The sequence below is a fragment of the Theobroma cacao genome, chromosome 6 (genome assembly GCF_053813885.1).
Source record: "Theobroma cacao isolate CCN51 chromosome 6, ASM5381388v1, whole genome shotgun sequence".
In the NCBI taxonomy this organism is placed as follows: Eukaryota; Viridiplantae; Streptophyta; class Magnoliopsida; order Malvales; family Malvaceae; genus Theobroma; species Theobroma cacao.
This window is the reverse complement of record NC_142644.1, coordinates 3,605,804-3,633,173: the sequence shown is the minus strand read 5'-3', so window position 1 is coordinate 3,633,173 and position 27,370 is coordinate 3,605,804. Positions and strand designations below refer to the sequence as shown.

At 33.0% G+C, this 27,370-nt stretch overlaps 1 pseudogene; it reads right to left on the bottom strand.

Moving 5' to 3' along the window:
* The window catches only part of LOC108662412 (lupeol synthase-like), a 51,781-nt pseudogene extending 24,411 nt beyond the window's left edge, over positions 1-27,370 (bottom strand).

Sequence of the window (27,370 nt, the reverse complement as noted above, 5' to 3'; positions counted from 1 at the left end):
GCCTTCAAAGGCTGTGAATTATAATAATTGCCATGTCATGCTAGAATGAATTTTATTGTATGGTGGGTTATTTAACTAGCCACTGCAGTAGGCGAGTTTTCGTGGGCTAGCCTATTAGAGGGGTACGGTAAACCTCGTTATATCTTACCTCAGTATGAGAGGCACAGGTGGATAACTCCTGAGGCTAACAGTTTTAGAGTTCACTTCACGCCGAACCACCTTGTGATGATGAACTTCGCTAACGCCAAGAAACGACTATATTTTCAAAATAAAAACATGATTTATGTGTTCAAAACTTTTTAACAGCCTTGGTGGACTCGGTTGGGATAGTGTAAAATCTGACCCTATAAATACATGTCATGACATACATGCATTGAGTAGCATGTTATTACGTTAGAAAAGCACCTAAGAATAGACGAAACCCGATATTATACCTAACGGTACACTTAAATTGATTTAACCTCAAACTAGTTCAAATAGAAATTGTAGGATGAAATTTAATATTTTATAGTCTAGGAATGACTAAAAATGATTGTTCGGAGTTCGAGGGTTCATTTGGGGTAAAATTAGAAATTTTGATATTCAAGGGCAAAATCGTCATTTTGCCACATAAGATAATAATTTGATCATGGAGTGAAATTTTTGACCAAGATTAACTATTTGGAGTATAATTTAATGATAGGAAGTGAAAAAGTTTAATTCTGGTGATTTTTGGAGTGTAGGGGCAAAATCGTAATTTTACCACCCACAGACAAAATTTGAGATTTTGAGAGACTTTAGATCAAATTTGACAAATTGGAGAATGGTATGAGTATAAGGGATGAAAAATATGTCTATGGGCAATTTTTCAATTTTTGGGGCAAAAATGTAATTTTTGACTTTTACGGGGATAAAAGTGTAAATTTCAAAAATTACTCTACCGAGACTTTGGATAAGTCTGAGAATTTTATCTAAGCTATGGATATGTGGGACAAGTGTATGGTGAAAATTTGGAAACAAATGGATGAAATTTTAAAAATGAGCCAATGGGAAAGTGACACGTGGCAATTTTTAATGATATAATATTATTTTAATGAAAAATCAGCCCATTTAAACCCAAATTTTAAGTGCTGGCCGGCCATAAGGAAGAACAAGAGAGGAAATAGAGAGGAAAGGAAGAAAAAAAGAAAAACCAAAGAGAAACAAGAAAATTCAAAGGGAAATTCGCGGTTTTCGACCGTTTACGCGTCTAACGGTAAGATTTTTCGATTTTAGCTTGATTTCTACCTTTCCAATGCCTTTATTTCCATTTAGCATGCTTGAGGAGAGAGATCAAAAAGTGATATCAAGGTCTGGACGAAATTCTAGGGGAGAGAAATTGAAATTTTTAGGTTTTGATTTTTAGTTAAATTGATAGTTTTAGTTAGTTAAATGTGTTTAGAAATTAAATTGGGCAAGAAATCATTAAATTTTCACAATACCCACTCTTAGCTGGATGCTCAATGCTGTAAAATGATGATGAATTGATTTTATTCTAAGGGAAATGAAGAGAAAATGATGAAAAACGATTAAACGTGATAGAAAAACAAAGTAGAAAATTAACCGAGTTAATGTCCCATTTTTGGCTGAATTTTCCAAGGAAGGGAGTGAGCTGATTTTGTTGTTTTTAGAAGGTTATTGGCTGATATTTAATGGTTAGAAATGTTGGAGAGAGAATGGGATGATTTAGAGCTAAAATGGAGCGCGTTAGCAATTTATCGGGCAAAGTGCCAAAAATAGGTTAATACCGCGTTTAAGCCGTTTTAGGCTATTGCATTTCATACCATGCATTAGTATAGGATTTAAGTTAATTATATAGTGATTTAGCATCAATGTGATGAATTGTGTAAATTTTTGTAATGTGTCTAGGAGGAGAGCCTTCTAGAAAAGGCAAAGAAGTCGTACCCGACGAGTAGTGATCGGGGCGCTTAGAAAGCTTTTAGTTTGTACAAACGGTGAGTAAACTTATTATTATTGTAAATTATCTAGAGTTTATTTTTAAATGCCCTTTATGTATTTTATGAAATGAAAACGGGATTTTTGCTGTTTTAGGAATAAATGTGATAAATAAAAATATATTGTATTGATTATGAAATTGAGTAATTGGAGGCTGCAAACTGACTTGAAAAATATATATTTTCCTAGGAATGGCTTATGAGAAATGAGTATATGTGGCTATATTTTGTGAGTGCATTTGGGAAAGTTATGTAAGTTGATTTTACTATGCAGGCTGGATAAATAAATAAAAGCCACGTTATACTGTCGAAATTTTATTAAAATTGGTGGGTTAGTCACTACAGTGACGGGTTTCCGTGGACTGCCTATTAGAGGGGCACGGTAAACCCAGTTATATAGTTACTCCGGTTGTAGAGGCGAGGAGGGTAACTCCTGGGGTAGTATTAGAGCTCACTTCACGTCGAACTCCCACGTGAATGTGTAACTCGGCCAACGCCAAGGAACGGCTGGTTTTTAAAAATAAAAATGTGTTTCACGTGTGAATATTTTAACACCCTTGGCGGACTCGGTTAGATGCCTCGGCTAAGGTATCCCCGAGGATTAGTTTTGGCTTGAGCCTTGTTTTAATAAAAGACATAAGCCTTAACAATTGTTTTGGTAAATTACAAATATTTTATGGTTTAAGAAATAAATTGAAAACATTATGAAATGGGTTGAAATTTATTGTTTAAACTTGCCTCCATTTTACTCGCCTTTAGATATTTATGATCATGTCTGTTTACTCATTGGGATTGCAAAATCTCACCCAACTCCTTTCCACCCATTTCAGGTTCAGTATAGACCGTAGATAACTGATCTCATCGAGGACTACCATTGGATCTGCATTTTCCAAATCGTAGGTTCACAGTCCTTTTTACTTTTGTTTATTCGAGGGCCCTCTTGTTATTGTAAATTAAATTAAATATTTTGGCTTACTATATTTCAGTATGTATAAATTTATTTAGCTTTTACGCTATAAAAATTATTCACGTATAACTCTATAAATATTGTTTTATAAGAAAATAGAATATTTTCCTTAATATTTCTTTTATTTTCTTATTATATTCAAATAACCGTAATTTCGTTTTAAATGAAGATTTTAGACTTTTAAACTCATTTTGAATATGAATTATGTGTTTTGTACTTGTATATTACGTTTTAGCCAGTTTCAAAATTTTTGAGAAAAAAATGACCAAAATACCCCTGTGTGGCGAAAATTTTATTTTGATTGTTTTTGATCTAAAATAGTATATATTCTCTAAAAACTCAATATTTAACAATGATTGCTCACAGGAAAGGAAAGAAACTAATATGTAAGCCTTGCGGGATTCCGGTTGGCATTCCGGATGATGAGTGTCAATCGGGACGTCGCGACGATTGTCATGGGCCTGAGGGAGGTTCCGGGTCGTGACAGATAGCCCTCGATCAAGGTATCCCTGATAATTGAGTATGATAATGATTTTGGCACGAGCCAAAGTTTTAAGAAGTTCATAAGCCATACTAATTACTTGATTTAAATAAATTGATTTCATTGGTTGAAATAAGTCGAAAGATGATAAATTACAGTTTAATGAAATATTTTAATAGTCTCATTTTACTCATTTTTAGATATTTTAAATGATATTTGTTTACTCACTAGGATTATATAATCTCACCACCCTCATTTCTACCCATTTCAGGCTTAGGATAGTCTGTAGATAGCTCATTTCTTCGAGGATTACAATTGGACTGGCATCCTCAAAATATGTAGGTTTATTTCTTTAGATACTTTTGGTCGTTCGTGGGCCCACGTGTCACTGCAAAATTTAATTTTATACTTTGATTATCTGTATTACAATATATATGAATTTATTTTGCTTTTACGCTGTAAAAAAATTATTTATGCAGTGTTCTTAAAATATTGTTTTATGAGAAAATTAAATATTTTATTCAATATTTTTATTTTATACTAATAGTCATAATTTCATTTTAAACGAATGTTTTAGACATCCAAAATTATTTCTAATTATGAAATATGTGTTTTCCACTTGCATACTACATTTTTAACTAATTTCGAAATTTTCAGTGGAAAATGATCAAAATACCCCTGTGAGACGAAAATTATTATTGTAACACCCGACCTTAAATTATCTGTGATATATCATTCACATGCTTTGGATAGCATGTTTGTATATTGAATTGCCCTAGAAAACAAGTTAAATGACTGTATTGCCCCTAATGGTACGGTTCAGTCAAATAAGTCTTGAACTAGTTTAAACAGAGAATCGAGGATGAATTTGAGAAAACTAAAACCCATGGGTTGATTTAAAATAAGGATTCAGAGTTTGAGGTCCGATATGGAGTTAATCCGGACTTTAAGTATTCTAGGGGCAAAATAGTAATTTGCCACCTGAGGACAAATATGAAATTTTTTTTAATCCCGTTTGATTAAGATTGATTATATTAAACTTATTGGAGTATAATTTGAGGGTTTGACAGTGAAAAAGGTTAATTTCGGTTATTTCTGGAGTGTAGGGGCAAAATCGTAATTTTTCCACCTGCAGATAAAATTTGAGATTTTGAGAGAATTTAGATCACATTTGACAAATTGGAGAATGGTATGAGTATAAGGGATGAAAAATATGTCTATGGGCAAATTTTCAATTTTTGGGGCAAAATTTAATTTTTGACTTTTACAAGGGCAAAAGTGTAATTTCAAAAAATTACTCCACCAAGACTTTGGATAAGTCTGAGAATTTTATATAAGCTATGGATATGTGGGACAAGTGTATGGTGAAAATTTGGAAACAAATGGATAGCTAGAATTTAAGAAATTAATAAAACAAAAAAAATGAATAAAATAATATTATATTATTTTAGCCTTTAAAAATGTCAAAATTTCCAGAATTCTCATCTTCTTCAGCTGTCCAAACCAGGAGAGAAAAAGGGGGAAAAGAAATAAGAACCCTAGCTGAAAAAATTTAGGGAAAATCAAGAGAAATCAAGAAATCAAGCATTAAAAAGGTAAATTTCATTGATTTTCCTTGTGATTTTCACTACCCATGCATTTTTTTCTCATTTCCATGCAAAATTAGAAAGTGGGTATGGACACCCATGCTGGCCAAACCTCCATGGATGAGTTTTGAGCTTGAGTTTTGGTTGATTTTAATTGAATTAAGTGATTTTAGTTAGGTTATATTGAAATATAGCAAAAATAAGCTAGAGAAATAATTTTCTCCCATTGAAACCCATTATACTGAATTTTCTAGGGGAATATTGGCTGCTGATCTTGATGTTTATTTGAGGAATTATGATGAATAATGATGAATTATGAGCCTAGAAAAATAATGAAAATTTTCGGAGTAAAAATACGAATTTTTACCCACTTTGGGTATTTTCATAATTTGCTATCGAGATTGATAATTTGCACCACACTGAGGGACATTAAGTCAATTTGGGTGCAATTGAGGTATAGAAACTGAAAAAAATTAATTTGGAATTTAAACGGACACGTTTATCGATTTATCGGGTAAAAGACCGAAATAGGCTAACATCGCGTTTAGGCAAAATTTAAACATTTTGCACTTCATATCATGCATTAGTAGTATAAATTAGTTTATTTTGGTTTAGTACCAAAGTTGTAAACCTCTTAATTGTACAATTTGTCAAGGTGGTGAATCCTTTGGCAAGGGCAAAGAAATCGCACTCGAGTAGTAATAGTTGGAGTACCCGAATTTAGTTTTCAGAAACTGTGAGTAAACTTATTATCGTCTTAATATCTAGAGTAGTTTTATACAATTATGTGATTTTATGAAAAATGGGTTTAAATGGTAAATTGCTATGTTTTAAGAGAAATTGTGATTTTATAAAATGATTTTTTAAATTTTTTGGAAAATCGAATACTGGTTTTGAAAATAGAGTAATTGGAGACTGCCTGGTTGTATTGTAAATTTATGGTTTTAAATTGAATGGCTTATGACAATAAATGAGCATGAATGACTAAACTGATTTTGGTGTTAGAATTATTTGTACTGTGTATTTAGCCTTGAGAGGCTAGGTTGCGATAAATTGCCATGTCATGTAGAAAAAGATTTTATAAATCAGGTGGTAGATAAAAGATTAGCTACTGTAGTGGTGGGGGGTTCCGTGGGCCAGCCTATTAGAGGGGCACGATAAACCCTTTTATATTCTCACCTCGATCGTAGAGGCGCGTAGGGTATCTCTTGAGGTGGGCTTTTTGAGTGCACTTCACGTGGACCACCGTGTGAGAGTGAGACTCAGCCAACGCCAAGGAACGGCTATGTTTCAAAATAAAAATATGATTTATGCGAAATATGAATTTTTAACAACCTTGACAGGCTCGGTTGGATACCCCTGGTCCAAGTGTCACCGAGTACAGGATTTGGCATGAGCCAAGTTTTGAGCAATTCACAAGCTATATTGATTATTTGGTTGAAATGAATATTCGTGATGTGAAAAATTTGCTGAAGTTAATTATTTTTTTATTTGTCTCCATTTACTCGCCTTTAGATAGTTTAGATGGTGTTTGTTTACTCATTGAGATTTTATAATCTCACCACCCTCAATTCCCCACATTTCAAGCTCGGGATAGTCGGTAGATAGCCGATTGCATCAAGGATTTCAGTTAGCCTTGCATTGACGAAATTATAGGTTCATAGACTCGCATCTTATTGGTTAGTTGGGGGCCCACGTGTCATTGTAAAAGTAATTTTATACTTTAGTTATTTGATTTAAAATATGTATGAACATATTTAGCTTTTACACCATGTTTTTGGCAAGTTTTGGTATTTTCAAGAAAAAATAACGAAAAAGCCCCTGTGAGCCAAAAAAAATATTTTATTGATTTGATTTGGAAATGAATTATGATTTCTTGAAATGCAAGATTTAATAATTGTCGCTCACCGGGGATATGCGAAAGCTGATGCTAAGCCTTGCGGGGTTCCGATCGACATTTGAGGTTATGAGTGCCTATGGGGACTTCGCGGCGGTTGTTACAGGCCCAATGGGAATGCCGGGTCGTGACAATTATTTTATTTGTTTTAAGTTGGAAATTGCTTAAAATCTTTTAAAGTGCGATATTCGGCAACGGTTACTCACATGGAAAATGAGAAGCTGATATTAAAGCCTTGCGAGGTTCCGATTGACATTTCAGGTAATGAGTGTAGATTGGGGCATCGCGGCGGTTGTCACAAGCTCGAGGGGAGTTCCGGGTCGTGACAGTTAGATAACGAGAGAGAAAAATAAAGAGCACAACAAAATGGGGAGCAAAGCAAACAAATGGTGAGAGAGAAAATTTGGAAGCATTTAATTTGTTTGAAATGGGTTTAAAGGTATTTTTGTCATCTCATGGTAAAAATTGGCTAAAAATGATTAACTTTATATTGAAAGCTATTTTTAAAATAAGCTTATGACTAAAGTCGTTTCTTACAATTTTCTCTTTAATTTATCATTTTTTTATTATTCCAAAAATTATTCTCACCAAAAAATTATTAGAATAGTATAGAATAATAATTTAATTCCATAAATCAAACTATATAATAATTATTTTTCTCTTATTTTATGTCATAAAATAATTAATTCATTCCTTATGATGAATCAAACATTACTTTAGTAAAATTTGACTTAACAAGTTAAAGTGGGACTACCAAAGATTCAATCCCACACATTTTAGTGTAGTATTCCTTAACAAGTCTAAGCTCTAAGTTGCAGTTCCAAAAGAGAGGAATATGATTTGCCAATGGCAATAAACCTCTTATGGCAACCAAAGGTAACCAAAGCCAAGAATCAAGTGTTAGCAAGGTCGGGAAAGGCGATTAGATAGCTTTCACTTAATGTTCGCAAATAACTTGAGCAACGGGCTCACTGAGTAGCGATTACGAGTGCATTTGAGGTGAAATACCCCATACTTTGATATGGTGATAAATAAAGCTTATCGGATGCTAATTGAGGCTAATTATAATGTTTAAATGTGATGGAAGACGAAAGGAGTAGTTTAGGATAAAATGATCCGCACGCGAGAAAATAACAATAAAATAATAATATTTTATTGGAGGAGAATTTGTAAGATAAAAGGGTGATTCGGAAGTCAATTGAGGCATAATAAGGTATTTTAGGTACCAAGGAGACAAGATAAAATTTTTAGAATAAAATAATATTTTATTAATAAAATAATATTAAAATATTGATATTTAATCGGATGTCGAAATCAGTCATGAAGAAGGATCATATAGTTGATCCAAGTGGGGGAGAAGAAATACAAGTGAATTTTTGTAGAAATAAGCTACAAAAGTGAAATACGCGTGTTTTGTTAAGTTGAACCAACACGGATAAGTAAATATTTAAATATTATGGTAATAACGCGTTGAGGTGCAATTTTTATATTTCGATGGTACACGCACCGAGAAAGGAAGTTAGATGAAAATTGAAATTTTTAGACACATAAAAAAGGATCGAAATTGAAATGTAAAGATTAAAGGATATGTAGTGGAATTAATAAGAGAAATAAAATGAACATATAGTAAAGTAATAATAGTATAATATGTATATATATATATATATTAGAAGACCAACATGGCAGCCGCCCATGTGGTCAATAAAAGAGTCAAAGACTCTTTACTTGGTTAATTGGAGGGGGCCGGCCATGTGGAGCAAAAAGGTGAAGGAAGAAAAAAAAATTATTGGAGGGGCCGATCATGTGGAACAATGTGGAAGATTCGTGAAGGCATAAAATATATATATATATATATATATATATATATATATATATAATTGAATGAGTTAAATGAAGAAGACAAAGAAAAAGAGAGAGGTCGGTTGTGAGGGAGAGTAAAAGAGAAACAAAAGAAGAAAAGGAAAGAAAGAACAAAGAAAGAGCCGAGAGAAAGAAAAACAAAAACAAAGAGAACACCAAGAGTGAATGAAAAACAAAAGGAAAAGAGAGCTGAGTTGAGGGGCCGATTTTGACACCATTTAAGAAGAAAAAGAGAGCCATTTAAGGGCTGATTTTAGAGGCTGAAAAGAGCTGTTTTGCTTCTGATTTTGGAGGCCAAAAAGTGCATATTTTTGCAGCAGAATTTGAAGGTTTTAAAGTGTTGTTTTAGTGGTTAATTGTTGTTGTTTTGGCTGCTAATTTTTTGAGAAAAAAGTGCAGCTTAGCTACTGAATTTTTGAGAAAAAACAGAGCAGCTTAGTTGCTGATTTTGAAGCTAATATGAGCAGCTTTAGCTGCTAAAAAATTGAAGGATAAAAGGCAAGAAAGTGTGGCCGGTGGTGAGAGGGAGAGAGAGGAAGAAATTTGGACGGTTTGTGCATGTGAAGAAAAGAAAAAGAAAGACAACAAGGGCTGCTGGACGGTAGAAGAAAGAAAAGAAAAGAAAGTAATAAGGAAGGAAAATGGGCATGACCCAACAAGAAAGGAAAATGGGCATGGCCCAACAAGAAAGAAAAATGGGCATGGCCCAATAGAAATAAGTTGAGGAGAAATCAAGAAAGAAAAATGGGCATGGCCCAATAGAAATAAGTTGAAGAGAAATCATAAAAGAGTCCAAAAACACCAAAGGAAGAAAAGTCCAAAAGAAAAGGAAAGTGGAGACTTGGGCCAACCTAGCTTAATTGGGTAAAATTCTTTACTTTTCTCCATGACTTATTATGAAATTTGACTATATGGAGACTAGCTTATTTTATTTAATTATACATTGGTTAGTTGGTGTTATGAAGTAAATTTAAGTTGTTTAAAAGGTTGAAATAGGCACTTAATACCATAAATAAGTTACCGGTGTTAATAATCTAAAGAATTACGTAAACGAAGGATGCAATTAATTATAGTAAAAAATGTATTAAGATGTAAATTAGGTGAGTGGATTTATAATAGAATGAGAGATAGAGAAGTAGAATTGATTTCACTAAACATATTGGATTTAAATTATTGATAGGAAAGTTATGGTGGAAGCGTGTCGAACAAAGTATATGATTGGCAATTAAGAATAATTGTACGTCGTATACGAATTAATAGCGACGTAGAAATCCCGCTATTGTGAGGTGAGTAACCTTACCATCATTTTAATTATCTAAGTATGTTTTTATTCGATTTTGGTGAAATTTTATAAAAATGAGTTTAAATGGTAAATCTTTGTGTTTTACAAACAAAATGTGTTTACATGAAAAGATTTTATAAATTGTCTTGAAATCGAATAATGATTTTGAAAAATAGAGTAATTGGAGACCACTTGTTATGTTGTAAATTTATGATTTGAAATCGAATGACTTATGACAATATTTGCATGAATGGCTGAATTGGTATTTGTGTTGAAATATATGAAATGTGTATTTAGCCTTGAAAGGCTGTGAATTACAATAATTGCCATATCATGTTGTTGAATTTTATTGTAGGGTGGGTTTAGCTTGCTGCAGTGAGCGGATTCTGTGGACCAGCCTATTAGAAGGGCACAGAATCCAGATATATATATGTACCTCGGTCGGAGAGGCGCGTAGGGTATCTCCTGAGGTATGGATAGAGTTCACGTCACACCAAACCACCTCATGATGATGAACTCCGCTAACGCCAAGGAACAGCTATATTTTTCTCAAACTAAAAATATGTTTTACGTGTATACGAAATTTTAACAGCCTTGGCGGGCTCGAGTGTACGCCTCTGATCAAGGTGTTATCGAGTACTATTTGATGGCATGAGCCAAATGTTTATGAAAGTCATAAGCCTTAAGGAGAAATTCAATGAAATACAACCGTTTGCATGGGTTGGGATGAATTTTCAAAATGTGAAATACGTAATATGATGGGATATTTTAATTGTCTCCTTTTACTCGACTTTAGCTTATTTAAATGATGTTTGTTTACTCACTAGGATTTTATAATCTCACCACTCTCCTTTTCACCCATTTCACCCTCAAAGTAGGTTGTAGATAGCTAGTTCCATCGGGGATTTCCATTAGATTGCGTCCTCCAAACTATAAGTTCACAGTTTCTTTAATTCTGGTTATTGTGGGCCAACTTGATATTGTAAATTTAAATTAATTTAAATACTCTAGTTTATTGCATTACAGTATGAATGAATTTATTTTGCTTTTACGTTACAAAAAGTATTTATGTATAACTCTAAAATTACTGTTTATAAGAAAATAAAATATTTTATTGAAAATTTTGTTTTATCTTCTCATTATATTCAACTAATTATAATTTCATTTTAAATAAAGGTTTTAGATGCTTAAACTTATTTCTAATTGTAAATTATGCTATTGGTACTTGCTAAAGTAAAGATGACTGTGAACCTACGGTTTGGAAAATGCAGATCCAATGGTAGTCCTCGATGAGATCAGCTATCTACAGTCTATACTGAACCTGAAATGGGTGGAAAGGAGGGTGGTGAGATTATAAAATCCCAATGAGTAAACAGACATTATCATAAATATCTAAAGGCGAGTAAAATGGAGGCAAGTCTAAACAACAAATTTCAACCCATTTCATAATGTTTTCAGTTTATTTCTTAAACCATAAAATATTTGTAATTTACCAAAACAGTTGTTAAGGCTTATGTCTTTTATTAAAACAAGGCTCAAGCCAAAACTAATCTTCGGGGATACCTTGGCCGAGGCATCTAACCGAGTCCGCCAAGGGTGTTAAAATATTCACACGTGAAACACATTTTTATTTTTAAAACAAGCCGTCCATTGGCGTTGGCCGAGTTACACATTCACATGGGGGTTCGACGTGAAGTGAGCTCTAATACTACCCCAGGAGTTACCCTCCTCGCCTCTACAACCGGAGTAACTATATAACTGGGTTTACCGTGCCCCTCTAATAGGCAGTCCACGGAAACCCGTCACTGTAGTGACTAACCCACCAATTTTAATAAAATTTCGACAGTATAACGTGGCTTTTATTTATTTATCCAGCCTGCATAGTAAAATCAACTTACATAACTTTCCCAAATGCACTCACAAAATATAGCCACATATACTCATTTCTCATAAGCCATTCCTAGGAAAATATATATTTTTCAAGTCAGTTTGCAGCCTCCAATTACTCAATTTCATAATCAATACAATATATTTTTATTTATCACATTTATTCCTAAAACAGCAAAAAATCTCATTTTAATCTCGTTTTCATTTCATAGAATACATAAAGGGCATTTAAAAATAAACTCTAGATAATTTACAATAATAATAAGTTTACTCACCGTTTGTACAAACTAAAAGCTTTCTAAGCGCCCCGATCACTACTCGTCGGGTACGACTTCTTTGCCTTTTCCGGAAGGCTCTCCTCCTAGACACATTACAAAAATTTACACAATTCATCATATTGATGCTAAATCACTATATAATTAACTTAAATCCTATACTAATGCATGGTATGAAATGCAATACCCTAAAACGGCTTAAACGCAGTATTAACCTATTTTTGGCACTTTGCCCGATAAATTGCTTACGCGCTCCATTTTAGCTCTAAATCATCCCATTCTCTCTCCAATATTTCTAACCACTAAATATAAGCCAATAACCTTCTAAAAACAACAAACTCAGCTCACTCCCTTCCTTGGAAAATTCGGCCAAAAATGGGACATTAACTCGGTAAATTTTCTACTTTGTTTTTCTATCACGTTTAATCGTTTTTCATCATTTTCTCTTCATTTCCCTTAGAATAAAATCAATTCATCATCATTGTACAGCATTGAGCATCCAGCCAAGAGTGGGTATTGTGAAAATTTAATGATTTCTTGCCCAATTTAATTTCTAAACACATTTAACTAACTAAAACTATCAATTTAACTAAAAATCAAAACCTAAAAATTTCAATTTCTCTCCCCTAGAATTTCGTCCAGCCCTTGATATCACTTTTCGATCTCTCTCCTCAAGCATGCTAAATGGAAATAAAGGCATAGGAAAGGTAGAAATCAAGCTAAAATCGAAAAATCTTACCATTAGACGCGTAAACGGTCGAAAACCGCGAATTCCTCTTTGAATTTTCTTGTTTCTCTTTGGTTTTTCTTTTTTTCTTCCTTTCCTCTCTATTTCCTCTCTTGTTCTTCCTTATGGCCGGCCAGCACTTAAAATGGGGTTTAAATGGGCTGACTTTTTATTAAAATAATATTATTTCATTTTTAAAAATGCCACGTGTCACTTTCCCATTGGCCCATTTTTAAAATTTCATCCATTTGTTTCTAAATTTTCACCATACACTTGTCCCACATATCCATAGCTTAGATAAAATTCTCAGACTTATCCAAAGTCTCGGTGGAGTAATTTTTAAAATTTACACTTTTGCCCCTGTAAAAGTGAAAAATTACATTTTTGCCAAAAAAACTAAAAAAATTGCCCATAGACATATTTTTCATCCTTTATACTCATACCATTCTCCAATTTTTCAAATTTGATCTAAATTCTCTCAAAATCTCAAATTTTGTCCGCGGGTGGTAAAATTACGATTTTGCCCTTACACTCCAAAAATCACCAGAATTAAACTTTTTCACTTCCTATCATTAAATTATACTCCAAATAGTTAATCTTGGTCAAAAATTTCACTCCATGATCAAATTATTATCTTAAGTGGCAAAATGACGATTTTGCCCTTGAACATCAAAATTTCCAATTTTACCCCAAATGAACCCTCGAACTCCGAACAATCATTTTTAGTCATTCATAGACTATAAAATATTAAATTTTCTCCTACAATTCCTATTTGAACTAGTTCGAGGTTAAATCAACTCAAGTGTACCGTTAGGTACGATATCGGGTTTCGTCTTTTCTTATGTGCTTTCCTAGCATAATAACATGCAACTCAGTGCATGTATGTCATGACATGTATTTATAAGGTCGGGTTTTACAAAATGCCCCTGTGAGACGAAAACTTTTATTTTATCTGTTTTAAATTGGAAATAGCTCAAAATCCTTTAGAACATAATATTTGGCAACGGTTACTCACCGGGGGAAATGAAAAACTAATATTAAGCCTTGCGGGATTTCAGTCGGCATTTAGGGAGATGAGTGCCCATCGGGGCACCGCGACGGTTGTCACGGGCTCGAGGGGAGTTTCGGGTCGTGACATGAGGAATATGGGAAAGTGGTTAAAGTGATCATTCTGCGAAAATGTGCATAAGACAACAGGAAGAAAGCCAACTTTGCATTTATCAAGTACAGGGAGAGACAAAAAATGAAAATAACACTGAGGTGGGGAAACCATAAGTGGATTGAGGGAAGAAAAGTATCGGTCAAGGAAACAGAGCCACTAGGAAATGAAAGAAAGATCGTGAAAGCAGCCAAGAAGCAAAATGTGAAAGTAAGAACGGACATCAGGCAAAGGAAGTTGGATAGCAAAACATTCATAAAAAATGGTTACTAGGGAGCTTGGAAAAAAGACAAGCAAATAATGAAGGGATAGGGCAACATGCAAGGCAACAGAGAAAAAAAGGGAAGGTGAAGAAAAGAGAGTGGACATAATTTCAATGGGAAAGAGTTCTAGAAAAGAGGGATCAACAAGGAGATAGGGGCGGCTCAATAACGGCAAGGGCCTAAAGTTAAATAAATAGTTTGTTTATTAGACATGATATGATAGATAAATATTTCATTAATTATTTTAATTTTTATATATTTTTAATATAAATTAATTATACTATTATAAATTATGAAACCTATTAAAATTTGAGGCCTAAAGCATGGGCTTTGCTCGCCTTACCCCAGAACCAGCCCTGCATGGAGATGCGTCACCAACAGAATGAACGATCGGTGATTTTCATGACAAATATCCCAAAGGAAGATATGGAGTGGCTTAAGTGTAGTGTTGAGGGAAAATTGGGGTCAAGGGTGGCAAGCTGGGTGATCGAGTCAGGGCCTTTCAGGGGAGGCATTATAGCCAAGGTTTGAGTTGTTTTGAAGGACTGAGCATAGTGATGATTTTTTGTGAACAAGGAAAGATGGAAATTTTATTAGAGAATTATTGGGACCTATATTGAGATGTGGTTCGAGGAGTTGATTCTAGTGGCAATAGCGTCCAAAGATAATAATGTTGCTCTAAGGGTGAGATTAACTGAAGTTCCACTACATCTATGGCACAACAACACATTTAAGGTGATAGGACAAAGTCATGGGGGTCAACAAAAACACACACAAGAAAGAGCGATTTGACCAAGCCTTCATTACGATTAAGCGAAGAAAACCAAATTCAAGGCGAGGCATTCATGAAGTCAATGAAGGGATTAAAATGCAAGCGTTGGAGGCACTTATGAGAATTGGAGAAGGGCTAATAAAGGTTGCAAAGGTGGAGGAAAGGAAATTAATCGAAGAGGCTACACACAGATACCCAATTAGAGACTAAAAAGGGAGAAAAAATTGAGATGAGCGACGAGGAAGATAATGAGAAAGCTCAAGAGCAAGAGTGGGTGATTCAGAAGGTAAGAAGAAGTAAAAGGAAAAAATTGGAAGAAGATTCTCTCATGAGTTGAAGAGCGGACAAGGTAGCTCAAGTAAGAGCAGAAGCAAATCAAAGATTGGTAGGGGCCACGAGTTGACAAAACACCGACACCTAAACTAGGAACACTACAAAAAATCATTGTATTTCCAACGGATTTGCAACGGATTTCCAACGAAATTTAATTTAAATTTTTAAATGCTTGTTCCGACGAATTTTCATTGGAAATTTGACTTGTACAACACATACATATTACTGTTTAATATTTCCAATGGAAAGTTCCGTTGGAACTTTAAACTTAAAAAAAAACGGGTGTAATCTTGACAATTTCCAACGGAATTTCCAACTGGAACTGTAAACTTATCACAGTAACACAGTGTAATCTATAAATTTTCCAACGAAAAATTTTGTTAGAAATTTCATCTTCAGAACACACGTTTTACTGTTTTATTATTTCCAACGAAAATTTCCGTTATAACCCTAAACTTTTCCTATTGAATCTTTAACTTTTCCAACGAAATTTCCAATGGAATTTTCCGTTGGAAAATGTAAAGAGTCAATGATGTATTGAAAAAAGTAACTTTCCAACGAAATTTCCAACGGAATTTTCCGTTGGAAAGTAACTTTTTAATGCATCAAAGTGTTTATGACTTTTTAAACTTTCCAACGAAAATTTTCGTTGGAAATAATCATAATTTTTTCAATTATAAAATTTAAAATTTTTATAAATTTTATTAATTATTTTTAAAAAATTACATATTACTAAAAGCAAATACATAGTTATTGAAGTAAAATTTTTTTAAAGTTTAAATATGTTTTCCTTTGAGTAATTTTGTATAATTTTTTTAACTTTAATGAATCACACAATATTGATTAATAACACCAAATTAGGGTTATTCCAAAATTGAAAAAAATAGCTATGTAAGATTTTATATTTTATAAAAAACCATGATAAGATATAAAAATCATATAAAAATATATATATTACTTTATTTACGTTTTAATTGTAATTAGCTTATATATGTAAATTAAGATTGAAGTTTTATAATAAACTTATTAATATTTTACTTAAAAAATATCATTTTATTATATCTATGTATTCATGCAAATCTAACTGTGAGCTAGAAAATATATATATATATATATATAGATAAACAAATATGATTTAAGAAAAAAATCAATATATAATTGTCTTAAAATTAAAGTACAAGTTATATTTTTTAATTGATATAACTTTATAACTGAATATATATATATATGAGATATATTAAATAAGGGTCTACATATATATTAATATATAATTTATGTAAGATTATAGTAAATTTCATTTAAATGATTATAATTATTAATGTAATAGGATCCAAATCATACATTTTATAAAAATCATATTGATAATTAATTATACAAATTTGGTTAATACATATCAATGTATAACCTATAAGTTGTGATCATTATATATGTATATAAAAAATTTAGTCATATCTCATTATGGTTTATATTGAGTAATATTAAAAGAAAAAAAACTTTTTGTATGAAAATAAAAAATGTCTAAAAGTACTGTTATTGTCAAGACTTGAACCTTTGCCCACATGTTAAAAGAGTTAAAAGATAACCATTTCTTCCACCAACCCAAACTTGAATGAAATCTCCCAAACTTAATTTATTATTAAACCAAAATGAATATTAGTTGCATGATACAAAACGTTGCCATTCTGCCATGTTCAGTTCCCTTAACCCTACGTCAAAACGACGTAGTTTTGATTATTAAACCCTAACTATAAAGCCTCAAATTTCTCCCCAAACTCGAGTTTTGAAATGCCATTTTCTCTCTCTACCAGCGCTCTCCCTTCTCTCTAAAACCTTTGCCCAACTTCCACTGTAAAGCCTGACCTTATAAAATATTTGTCATGACATACATGTGATGGATACTATGTTTACATGCTAGGAGAGTCCCAAAAAATTTACAATAGTAGGTATTGTACTTACAAGTACAACAAAGTTGATTTAAGCCTCGAACTAGATCAAATAGGAATTTTAAGGTGAAATTAAGAGCTTCACAGTCTAGGGATGACTCAAAATGGTAATTCGGAGTTTGACGATCGATTTGGAGTCAAACCAAAAATTTCACTATCTAGGGGTAAAATGGTCATTTACCACCTAGGGACAAAATGAGAATTTTTAAAAAAGATTTTTTGGCCCTATTTGACTTATTGGAGTATGATTTGAGTACTGGAGTATGATTTGAGGTTGAGAAGTGAAAAATTGTAATCTCGGTATTTTTCGGAGCATAGGGGTAAAATGATAATTTTGTCACCCTAGTGGCAAAATTGTAATTTTGCACCACCAACACTTGTCATGCTCATAGAATTCATTCATTGATTTTTTATGTTATGGATAAGTGAGAAAATATATGTGATGGAGATAAAAAGTTTAAATTTTTAAAGTTTAAAAATGGACCAATAAGAAAATGACAAGTGTCAAGCTTAGAATATATTATTATTTAGCTTAAAAATCAGCATAAATCAGCCTATTATCTCTCCAAATATTCAGCCAAGCAAGGAAAAGAAGGAAACAAAGGAAGAACAAACCCTAGGTGGAGAATTTCAAGAGAAAAAGTTTGGAAAATCAAGAAAAACAAGTGAAAAAGGTAGGATTTTTCAATTTAAACTTGAAATCTATTTTCCTTAAGCATTTCTCCTTATTTTTCATGGTTAAATTACATGTTTTCATGATGAATTCAAAGCTGGTCAAAATGGGTATGGAGAGAGAAAGATGTTGGATTGAATTGATTTTAAGAGATGTTAGTGTTTTTAGTTAGTTTAGCATATTTAGAAGCAAAACAACAAGAAAAGAATCCATTTTCCCCATGAATCTTTATTGGCCGAATCTTCCTTGATGTGTGTGGGTGATGGATTGTTATTATTTCAAGAGAAATGGCTTAGAAAATGTTGAATAATGGTGAGAAAAATTAAGTAAGAAAAATCACGGTGTTAGTGCACTGTAATGGCCGAATTTTTCCATGAAGAAATGGGAGGGTTTTGATGCTGAAATTGGTATTATTTGAATAATATTTGGTGAATTGAGGTATTAGAAAAGAAATGGAGTAATTTGGGATTAAGTTAGACACGTTAGTAATTAATCGGGTGATAAGACGAATTTAGTCGGTACCGAAATTTAGATGGTTACTCGTGCATTTTACATTCCATATCATGCATTAGTAGTCTAAATTAGTTTAATTTCAATTTAGTACCAATGAAGTGAGTTTCTCGATTTTGTACTGTGTCAAGGTGGTGAGTCCTCCGATAAAGGCAAGGAAATTACATCTGAGGACCAGTAGTCTGAGTACTTCAGAAATCTGCACTCTAGACATTGTGAGTAAATTTACTGTCATTTTAATTATCTATGGTGGTTTTTAGATGATTTCATGAATTCTATGGAAAAAGGGTTTTAAAAAGGTAAATTTTCATGTTTTATGAATAAATGTGTTTCAATGAAATTAATTTATAAATTGTTTTGAAATTAATAATGATGTTGAAAAATAGAGTACACAGAGACTGTTAATTGTTGCAATTCGATTGTTTAAATTGATTGGCTTATGATAAATCGGCATGATTGGCTGGTTGGCAATTGTATTGAAATACGAATTGTTTGGTTGCCTTAAAAGGCTACGAATTACAAAATTTGTCATATTATGTTATTGAATTTTATTGTATGGTAGATTATATATTAATTAATCACTGCAGTAGGGGGTTTCTGTGGATCAGCCTTTTAGAGGGGCACTGTAAACCCCATTATATTCTTACCTTGAACGGAGAGGCGCGTAAGGTATCTCCTGGGGTAAAGCTTAGGGTTCACTTAATACCAAACCACCACGTGAAAGGGAACTCAATCGATGCCAAGGAATGTCTATGTTTTCAAAATAAAAACATGATTTATGCGAAATGTGAATTTTAACAACCTTGGCGGTCTCGGTAGGATGCCTCGGCCAAGGTGTCCCCGAGAATGGATTTATGGCACAAGCCTAGTTTTATGAGATTCATAAGCCTTTTTACGTATTTTGAATGAAATGTGTTCTAATGCTGTGACCCAGTTTACGATGATTTACTTGATCGTCTCCATGTACTCAACTCTAAATGTTTATGATGATGTCTGTTTACTCACTGGGATTTTATAATCTCACCACTCTCCTTTCCATCCATTTCAGGCTCAAATTAGACTGTAGATAGCTGATCTCATCGATGACTACTATGGGATTTGCATTCTCTAAACTGTAGATTCACAGTCCTCTTTACTTTTGGTTATTTAGGAGCCCACTGGTTATTGTAAATTAAATTAAATACTCTAGCTTATTGTATTACAGTATGTATGAATTTATTTTACTTTTACGCTACAAAATTTATCTACATATAACTCTAAAAATATTGGTTAATAAGAAAATAGAATATTTTACTTAATATTTGTTTTATTTTCTTATTATATCTAAATAATCATAATTCTGTTTTAAATGGAGGTTTTAGACTTTTAAACTTATTTTTCATCATCAATTATGTGTTTTGTACTTGTATTCTATATTTTAGCTGGTTTCGAAATTTTTGAAAAAAAATGACCAAAAACCCCTTGTGGGAAAAAACTTATTATTTTATTTGTTTTTAGTTGGAAACAGTTTAAAATCTTTTAAAATATGATAATTGGCAACGGTTGCTAATAGGGGAAATAAGAAACTGATATTAAGCCTTGCGGGATTTTGGGTTGACATTTCGGGTAATGAGTGTCTATCGGGACACCGCGGCGGTTGTCACGGGCTCGAGGGGAGTACCGGGTCGTGACATCCACGACGTTCCCGGTGTTGTCCCGTAGCTGGTGGCCTAACTCCGGTTTCGACATTGTCCTATTTTAACAGCAATCGGTCTCTCTCTGTCACCTTTGGCCCCGTCGTCCTGCTGCCATATTCTCCGGTTTGAACCTTTCCCGTCGTGACCCAAAGACTCTTTGAATGAATCTGTCCCCGTAGCCTTAGTCCCCCTAGTGCTGCCTTACTCGCCATCTGATCCCTTCCACAAATCCAGCCCTAGGGGTTAATTTTGTATATCTTGTTTATTTGATTTTTATCAATATTTGTTTATCAATTGATGCACCCTCGGTATTTTTAATGATGTTATTGTGTTTTAATTATTTGATTTAGGGTTACAAGCCTAAACGTTTCATTGCTTTAATTTTAGTCAAAGGCTAAGGTTGGCTTTGGAAGCATCAAAGCAATGTTCAGTCTGCTTCAAAACGAGATTGGGTTTTGGTCTAATTTTGCAAGTGAGTAAGAGAAACACACAAGCAATTAAATATTGGTATTTGAGAACTGACCACCCCTATTTTTATTCAATTTTATAAATAATGATACTAGCTTTTCCAACGAATGATAGTACATATATTTTGACCCGTCGACAATACTCATGTTGTTTAATCTGATTTTATCCTAATAAATATAAACCATGTTCCTAGGTTTTTTGATAATTCATGTATGCAATAATTTATATTATAAGGGCTACTTTGCATCTTACAATGTAATTTTGAATATATATGTCACGACCCGGAACTTCCATCCGGCCCGTGACAACCGCCGCGACGTCCCGATAGGCACTCATTACCCCGAATGCCGATCGAAATCCCGCAAGTCTTAGCATCAGTTTTCGCATCTCCCCGGTGAGCGACAATTATTAAATCTTGCATTTCAAGAAATCATAAGTCGTTTCCAAATCAAAACAATAAAATATTATTTTTTTGGCTCACAGGGGCATTTTTGTCATTTTTCTTCGATAATATCGAAAGTCGCCGAAAACATGGTGTAAAAGCTAAATATGTTCATACATATTTTAAATCAAATAACTAAAGTATAAAATTACTTTTACAATGACACATGGGCCCCCAACTAACCAATAAGATGCGAGTCTGTGAACCTATAATTTTGTCAATGCAAGGCTAACTGAAGTCCTTGATGCAATCGGCTATCTACCGACTATCCCGAACCTAAAATGTGGGGAATTGAGGGTGGTGAGATTATAAAATACTAGTGAGTAAACAGACACCATCTAAACTATCTAAAGGCGAGTAAATGGAGACAATTAAAAATAATTAACTTCAGAAAATTTTTCACATCACGAATATTCATTTCAACCAAATAATCAATATGGCTCGTGAATTACTCAAAACCTGGCTCATGCCAAATCCTGTACTCGGTGACACTTGGACCAGGGGTATCCAACCAAGCCTGCCAAGGCTGTTAAAAATTCATATTTAGCAGGAGATACCCTACGCGCCTTTACGACCAAAGTGAGAATATAAAGGAGTTTACCGTGCCCCTCTAATAGGCTGGCCCACGGAACCCCCCACCACTGCAGTAGCTAATCTTTTATCTACCACCTGATTTATAAAATCTTTTTCTGCATGACATGGCAATTTATCGCAACCTAGCCTCTCAAAGCTAAATACACAGTACAAATAATTCTAACACCAAAATCAATTTAGCCATTCATGCTCATTTATTGTCATAAGCCATTCAATTTAAAACCATAAATTTACAACACAAGCTGGCAATCTCCAATTACTCTATTTTCAATCAATTACTCTATTTTCAAAACCAGTATTCGATTTTCTAGAAAATTTATAAAATTATTTTATAAAATCACAATTTCTTTTAAAACATAGCAATTTACCATTTAAACCCATTTTTCATAAAATCACACAATTGTATAAAACTACTCTAGATAATTAAGACGATAATAAGTTCACTCACAGTTTCTGAAAACTAAATTCGGGAACTCCAACTATTACTCCTCGAGTGCGATTTCTTTGCCCTTGTCAGAGGATTCGCCACCTTGACAAATTGTACAATTAAGAGGTTTACTACTTTGGTACTAAACCAAAATAAACTAATTTATACTACTAATACATGATATAAAGTGCAAAATGTCTAAATTTTACCTAAATGAGCTGTTAGTCTATTTCGGTCTTTTACTTGATAAATCGATATACGCATCCGTTTAAACTCCAAATTAATTTTTTTCAATTTCTATACCTCAATTGCACCCAAATTGACTTAATGTTCCTCAGTGTGGTGCAAATTATCAGTCTCAGTAGCAAACTACGAAAATACCCCTAGTGGGTAAAAATTCATATTTTTGCACCGAAAATTTCCATTATTTTTCTAGGCTCATAATTCATCATTATTCATCATAATTCCTCAAATAAACATCAAGATCAGCAGCCAATATTCCCCTAGAAAATTCGACATAATGGGTTTCAATGGGAGAAAATTATTTCTCTAGCTTATTTTTGCTATATTTCAATATAACCTAACTAAAATCACTTAATTCAATTAAAATCAACCAAAACTCAAGCTCAAAACTCATCCATGGAGGTTTGGCCAGCATGGGTGTCCATACCCACTTTCTAATTTTGCGTGGAAATGAGAAAAAAAATGCATGGGTACTAAAAGCACAAGGAAAATCAATGAAATTTACCTTTTTAATGCTTGAGTTCTTGATTTCTCTTGATTTTCTCCAAAATTTTCAGCTAGGGTTCTTATTTCTTTTCCCCTCTTTTCTCTCCTGGTTTGGACAGCTTGAAGAAGTGAGAATTCTGGAAATTTGACATTTTTAAAGGCTAAAATAATATAATATTATTTTATTCTTTTTTTTTGTTTTATTAATTTCTTAAATTCTAGCCATCCATTTATTTTCAAATTTTCACCATACACTTGTCCCACATATCCATAGCTTAGATAAAATTCTCAGACTTATCCAAAGTCTTGGTGGAGTAATTTTTTGAAATTACACTTTTGCCCCTGTAAAAGTCAAAAATTACATTTTTGCCCCAAAAACTGAAAAATTGTCCATAGACATATTTTTCATCCCTTATACTCATACCATTCTCCAATTTGTCAAATGTGATCTAATCTTTTCTTAAAATTCTCATTTTGTCCCCAGATGGCAAATGACCATTTTGCCCTTAGATAGTGAAAATTTCGGTTTGACTCCAAATTGATCCTTGAACTCCGAATTACCATTTTGAGTCATCCCTAAACTGTGAAACTCTTAATTTCACCTCAAAATTTCTATTTGAACTAGTTTGAGGCTTAATCAACTTAATGGTACCATTAGGGGTAATATCGTCTTTTAACGATTTCTCGAACTTCCTAAACATGCAAACATTCTATTAAGCATGTCAATGACGTCGTAATTATTTTATCGAATAGGGTTTGACAATATATATATATATATATATATATATATATATATATATATATATAATACATATTGGAATGTAGGGCTTAACAAATTGTTTTGTTACCGTCAATACAAATTAGTCTTGATAATGATATTCTATGACACTTAGGATTACAGAATGTCAGGAGATTGCTCTTGGATGTACCGTCGATTACAGAATGGATTCATTACAGCTGAATTTGTAAATGGAGTTATTGAATTTATCAATTTTGCATGTTCGAAGACTACATTTATGCGGAAGAATAAAATTAGATGCCCTTGCACATGATGCAGTAACAACAAGTTCTTAGATAAAGATAAAGTCACAGAACACATCCTAAACCGGGGTTTTACTGGGGCTTACATAATTTGGAGTTTACATGGGGAATATGATGTTGGACAATCATCAAGAAGTAGATCTAGAGTTGAACCATCCCTTAGATTTGAGGGAGATGCTGCTTTTCGAGAACCTACATATGAAGATGAAATAGAAAATCCATATACTAGAATGGTTAAGAATGCTATGTGTCCCGAAGTTGTTTTCAACCATGGTTCTGAAAATGAGTCGAGCTTTGTGGAAGAAGATCCCAATCCAAATGCATCTACCTTTTACTCTTTATTAAGCAATGCAGAGGAACCTTTGTGGGTAGGTTGCATAAAGCACACAACGCTTTCAACTGTGTCGCAACTTTTAAATGTTAAGGCAGAGTACAATTTGAGTGAATCATGTTTTGATCGACTGTTGGAGATAATAAAGAATATGTTGCCATCTGATGAGAATTTACCTATCGACTTTTATAGGATGAAGAAGAAGGTAGCAAAGCTTGGTTTGGGATATATCAAAATTGATGCTTGCAAGAACAATTGCATGTTATTTTATGAGCAATTTGCTACATTTGAGCATTGTCAGGTATGTGGACATCCTCCGTATAAACAGAGGGATTCAAGTGTGAGAAGGTAGAAGAAAATTCCTTACAAGATTTACTTGCGTTATTTTATGCGTTACTATCACAGAAGTATGGCAATGAGTAATCTTCTCAGCCAGAATTCGATCTGCATGCTTAGACTGAAGCAATTGGAGGGAAAGAGACTACACGCACTCATGTGTATGGGTTTGGCACTCGTGTCCCTGCTACAGCTTTACTTACTGGAACACAATCCAATGTAGCAACATTTGAGTTTGCTTGTGGCCCTATCAACTCAAACTTTAACAGTCCCATAAATGCATTGGAAGAAAAAGTGAAAAATCTTGCACAAAACTTGAATAAGATACATGAGGAAATACGTGGGGAAATACATGAAGAAATGAGAAATGTGATGGCGGAAGGCATGAGTGAATTTATGGCACGTATGGAAACCATGTTCATGAGTAATGCGAGTTCAACCCTTGGCGATGCAGGATCTTAGAGACTTGACAAGTAAGAAAAAAAAATTCCCTTACATGATGTATAATTTTCAGTGCAAACACTTGGATACTTTTTAATTTAGTTATGTTTAATATTCATATGTATCAAACTATTTTATATATTGTGTGTTAAGGATAATTTCTAATTATATGTTAAGACTTGAATCTCAATTTTGTAATGTGTATTTCTTTTATATATTTTACAGTTTGAATGCGGAATTAAATTTAGTATTGGAATGATAACTGGTAATTTTTTCTTAAAATTTATTATAAAAATAATAGGTCAAAATATTTCCAACGGAAAATTTCATTGGAAATATTTTTCCAACGAAAATTTTCGTTGGAAATTCTAAATGTTTGTCCATTGGAAATAGGATTTCCAACGAAATTTCTGTTGGAAATAATTTTTCTAACGGAAAAAATTCCAATTGATTTTTCCATTGGAAATCCTATTTTCAACGGGAATTGTTCCAACTATTTTTTCCATTGGAAATAGGCTTTCCAACGGAATTTTCCGTTGGAATTGCCTTTTCCAACGGAATTATTTTCCAACGAAATTTTCGTTGGAAATCCCTTGAAAATTTCTAACGAATTTCTAAAAAAATGGGCAAAATTTCAAATTTTCAACGGAATTTCTGTTGGAAATTTTCAACGAATTTCTAACAAATTTCCAATGAAAAGTATTACCCACAAGGCTTGTACCGATGAAATTTCCAATGGACTTTTCCTTTGGAAATCCATTGGAAATAAACATTTCCAACGAAAAAAGGCCTATTTCCAACGAAAATTTCGTCGGAAATAGCCAAATTTTTTGTAGTGGAAAAGGCAAGAAAAGGAGAAAGGGGGTCAAATTTCAGATTGCAGAAGATTTGGGTGATAAGATGGGAGGTCGAGAGGAATAATAGTATGATTCTGTCTCTAACACTGATATCAGGAAGTGAAACAAGACTATATGAGGAAATTTGGGAGTTATCTAAAAAATTGGGATTGACTTTCAAAGAAGATAAAGATGAGGAAATTTTAAAGACAGTAGAAGTAGAGGCGATGGACAGAGAGGTAGAGTACCAGCTAGTTCAGATCGACAGCGAAACTCTTAGGTAATAGTGTTTGCCTCTAACATGAAGGGTTTCCAAACAAATTTTCCTCAAAGGAAATAATGTTTGCAAGCTAGCCGTAGGAGCACAATTAGATCTAGCTAAGGAAAGATCAACCAACTATTTTGCCCCCTCAAAAAAGACCACAAAAGTAGTTTGGTATATATCTTTTCAAAATCATAGAAACAAGGTTAAAATACCTAGCTTCTCCTAACTTTTAATTGAAATTTCAAGTAGGTTCATTAAATTTCGAAATAGACACTCCACTCTAAAAAAAATCTTTCGCTAGATATATAGGTCTAGCTATTAGTCAACTACTAGTGTTTCCATTAGTTTGATGACGTGACAATATTGAAAGGACAATTTTATCTTTTATTAATTTTAAAAATTACTATTATATAAACTTTTTTTTTTGTAAAAAATAAAATTCAGGGGAACACCTATAGTGAGGTGGACGGTTGGCCATCGATCAGCCATAATGTTTAAGAGAAAAAAATAGGGGAAAGAAGAAATGGTATTTTAGTCTTTTCATATTTTCTATTAATGGTGTTTATATTTTTAAGACAAACTGCCTATTTCGAAAACTAATGTATCTGCGTGGTATTATGACTAAAATTTAAAGGGACGAAAGTAGTTTACACTAGAAACAAACTATGTGTAAGTACACTTACTTCATGCACATACCAGATGAAAGAACAATATTAATAACGAAAAATTCAGCATGCTGTAATGTTGTTTAATAATAATTAAAAACTTTAGACTTAACACTTCTATTTAAGATTTACATTCTAATTTTCCTTTTTAAAACTTATTTATATGTATCAAGATATATATATAAAAATAATAATAAAGTAATAAAATAAGACATTACGTAATTAATTATATAGTAAGAACATAGAAAGATATTGAAACCAGAAAGATATTGAAAGCATATATATATATACATATATATTAGTGCAACATGTTTGGTTCAAAAATTATACCTGGATCTGCCAAAGGAGGTCAGAACTGGGCTGGACATGTTTCCTATTGTTGTAGTAATTCTGACGAACTTCTTCAACCTCAGCTCGCTCTTCAAGCGTGCCAGCATTAGCATCAAACTCCCACGTTTGTCTCCCCAAGTAATTATTGGTATTGTATAAATATGGGTCATTGCCACGTTCTCTTATCTTAAGCCTCCACAT